Here is a 4,242-nt window from a genome sequence, read left to right as displayed (position 1 = left end):
TTTCTTAGGTTTTGAATTTACTCCTGAATGTGTGATATTTTAAATACATTAATCTTACTAGGAACCTTTACATTAGCTCAATCTAATAGAACACCCAACTTAATTGGTGTTAGCATAAGTGACTGCTAAAAGGCTGTTTTACACTATTTTTGATGGAAATGAAAACAAACAAACAAACATAAAATCTCCCCCACTCACATGCTTGAATTAACCAAAACCCAACATACTTAGTAAAGAATAATATTTTATATAAAAAGAGAATTGTATCTGTATATAAAAAAAAACACACAGACACTTTTATGGACCAGCTGCTGTCTGATTGGTTGGATCACATAAAAAGGTTGTTCTCGATGCTTGCCATCATATAGCTACTCAAATTAACAGTAAAGTCAAGAAATGCCATTATATTGTATCCTTTAGACAAAATGATGATATCAACATCAATCATTTGGTGTAAAAGAAATAAAGTCTACTGGAATAGAACAGAGTTCCAAGTTAATTTCTGCTGTTTTGAAAATAAATGTACTGGCGTGTTTGTCTCTACTTATTGATGTCGAGGCATTCATTTAATAGCAGAATCCCATTTGTCTGTGACAAAGGTTTATCCCTGACATTACCTCTCATGTAATACAAACCTAATATGATTTTATCTCCTGTTGCTGATACTCATGTGCTCATTGTTATTCAGAATGTGCCCTGTTGCAATGCAGCTTAGGGTTCTAATCTTGCAAACACTTATGCACGTGCTTGACTTTACACATGAGAGTCATAATATTGATTTCACTGGGGACTCCTCACACGTTTAAAGTGAAGCAGGAATGTAAGTGTTTGCAGGTCCTGGGCCTTTGCAATGCTGCCAGAATAAGTCAATATCCCATAACAAATATGCTCAATAATGTAAAAAGAAAAACCCAGGTGTTTCCTTGTCATTAAAGTATGGCTGGATTAATTTTTTTAATTGATTTGTTTATCTGGGTACTTCTATGGCTCCATGATCATAGTATATAAGCAACTCTTAAACATGAATGAATTTATCCTCACAACAGCCTTGTGAGTTAGGGAGGTATTTTTGTTAGTATCATCCCCGTTTTACAGATGTATAACTGGGATACTGGGAGAAGAACCTAGGTATCCCAAATCCCAGTGCAATATACTAAACCCAGGACTATGCTTCCTCCTGTTAGTATTAGGGGGAGTATCAGGGTAAATTAATGGACAATCTTCTTATAAAGTATGTACATTTATTTTATTTTCTTCCTTTTAGCAGGTGAAGCCCTGGCCCTGATCAGATAATTTCATGCATCAGACCAGGGGAAGAGAACAGTCCACCCTCTAGCACCGAAGCAGCAGAGTCTGTCTCTAGAGAAGAGACAGTTACTGCTTCAAAAAGAAGCAACCCACCCACAACCTCCCATGACAAAGACCATTTCTTAGAAATTGGGAAGAAACCACTCCTTCCTAAGCATGGCAACACATTTATTGTGGGAACGCTAGGCAACCCAATCAGAATTGGAGAGCCATTGTGCTAGATGCTGTACAAACGCACAGGAAAACCTGATCCATGCCCAGGAATTTACAATCTAATTGCCTCTCACATTATAATTATTTCCCAATTTTAGAGGGTGAAATGATGTTCCTAAGATCAGAACTACATTGTGGCATCAGAATCGAGGCCCAGTTTCACTTCAAGTTCTGGTGAATTAAGCCTGTGTGAAAAGACATGAATTTTTCTACATCAAACCCTGTTTATGGGTTCAAACTAAGATTCAGTTATGATAAAACTGAATTTATTTAAAAGTGAACTTTTATGAGCCTCAGCACCTGCAACCCCAAGAACTGTTCAGATGCAAACTTTCACAAACATCTTTCCCCACAAAACGTGGAAGATTTTGCACTTCTCTGCTCATGTAGCTGTGCCATCTTGCTCAGAATTGAAGAGTTGTTCTCCCAGCCAGCTTTCACAAAAGGTTATCTGATATCTGTCTGTCACTGATCCAACACGCTCTGAGCTTAACCACATTTAAGATAATTGGTTCAGAAGACATGAGGTCAAACTCACTCCCTGAACTTATTGAGTCTGTGTGCCTGCATACACCACAGAAAATGATTGCTTCCTCCTGGAAAGGGATTTACCCAGCATGGTAGAGTGGAGCTGGTTTCTATGCTCCCCCCAGCAACTCCAGAGCAGAGGCATACTGGGGTGGGGAGGATCTCAGGGAAAATTTTGAGGATAGTGGCCAAATGATGCAGATTAGAGCAGCCAGCAGGATACTTTTACCTGTGTTGGGCCATGATCCAAGAAAACAATTCATGGATCAAAACCCACCCCTCTCTGCTTCACTGAGTATAAACTCAGCAAAGCAGTGAATCTGGACCTATATTTTAGCTTTACCTAGTCAATGATCCTCCCCTGTGTCTAGAGAAATAGTATTAATCACATTGTAAAGTGAAAAAAAATGTGTGTCACTTTCTTTAAATGTTTGCTAGTTGAACCAACTTCTTTACTGGGCCAGACCATCTGAAGTGGTTTCAGCTCTCCTGCAAGCGTCCAATTCTTACCATCTTGTTTAAAATGTATTTTATTCAGTTTATACATTCTCTCTTGTCCCCACAAATCACAACAGCACTTTGGTCAGTAAGAAAACGTGTAGAGACATGAAAACATTTAGTGAAAAATTAAAAACAGCAAAACAAAACTACCAGTAAAGCTGTAGGTTTGCTTCAATGAAGGCTGCCTGGTGTTTTAATTATCTCTCAACTTGTCCACCAACAGTTAAACTGTAATGAAGAAATTACAACCTTGGCTACAATGAAGTGCCCAGTCCTGTTCTCACTGAAGCCAGTGGCAAAACTCCCAGTGATTTGAATAGATACAGGGTTGAGCTGCACAAATTGAGCCAATTCCTGCCTCCCATTCTGGTTAATTTGTGCCACTGTGATGTCACAAAGCAGCTATAAATCCCACATATCCAGCCCTTCTTACGTTAATTCTAGGGTGGCATGGACTTTTTGTAATCGCTCTTATGCCACCACTTTTTTTCTCCAGGGGATAATGGTAGGTGCTCAGATACCACAATGATGGATGTAGGATAAAAAACTGAACAGACTAGACTAGTATAATAGGGGCATGCCTACACTTCATTGATCACCAGCTAATGGAAGGGCAAAAGGCAGCTGGACATAAGTCACAGTAGCCTTGAGAAACAGGCACAGGACCCAACAAACCCTAGAATTGGAGAAGTAGAAGGATGGCTTACAGCCACTTTTGGCCAAACTCCTCTGGTTTTGCACAGAATATAATTTGGCCAGAACAGAAAAAAGGTCCATTATCTAAACATATTAACTTCATATTTTTGTGCTGAGCAGTGAAGCAAATTTGATATTCCAAAAACAGCAAAAAGAAAAAAAAATGTGTTGTTCAGTCTTTTAATAGCCAAAAGGGTACATTTAAAAAATCTTTAGCTAACTGAGATTGGTGCCTAAAAAGCTTCTCGTAAATAATATATCATAAAAAATTAAATTGCTGTGCTGGTGTACTTGTTAGCATGTTATAGGCCATGAGAAATGGGTCAACAAGACAAGTAAGCTTTTTTATTTTTATTTTTTAGTATATAAATATTTTTTCCAAGTTGTTTATCCCATAGAGGGCAAGAAACATGAACGACAGATTGGAGGTCTTGTACTCTATTAAAAGTTTGCCTAATGTGGAATTTGAAAAAAAAAACTTGCCAGTGTTTGAAATATTTGTGGAAGGTGCATCTTTTAAAATGAAAAACAAAATATTCAGCAAAGTCTCCAATATCATTCAGCGTTGATAGAATGCTGAAATCCATATGCCATCTCAAACATAATCATAAATAGACAGAAGTATAGGAATAATGAAATACAAGGATACAGCATGTCAGAAAGAAATGAATGGGTGACTATATCATGATAAATTTTCAGAAGTGCTAAATTGCATCAACAGTCATGTTTTCAGAGAGAAGATGCAATTTGCCAGCATCTTTATGGTACTTCTTTTGGCATTTGGCTTATGATGCCACAAAAGATGAATCAGAAGTTGGGTAAGTGATGTAACCACTCAGTCATGGCCGCATCAATCAGAGACGTCAAATGCATCCATCCATCATCAAGATGATAATGAGGGCATGTTGTTTGTTCTTGAGCTCCACAGGGGCAGGAGAGGAACTCAAGAAGCCCCAATTATAAAGATGCAAGTTAAACCGCCTATGACCACAACAT

Source organism: Mauremys reevesii, linkage group 5 (assembly GCF_016161935.1).
Source record: "Mauremys reevesii isolate NIE-2019 linkage group 5, ASM1616193v1, whole genome shotgun sequence".
Taxonomy (NCBI): Eukaryota; Metazoa; Chordata; order Testudines; family Geoemydidae; genus Mauremys; species Mauremys reevesii.
Note: the sequence above shows the minus strand (reverse complement) of the source record.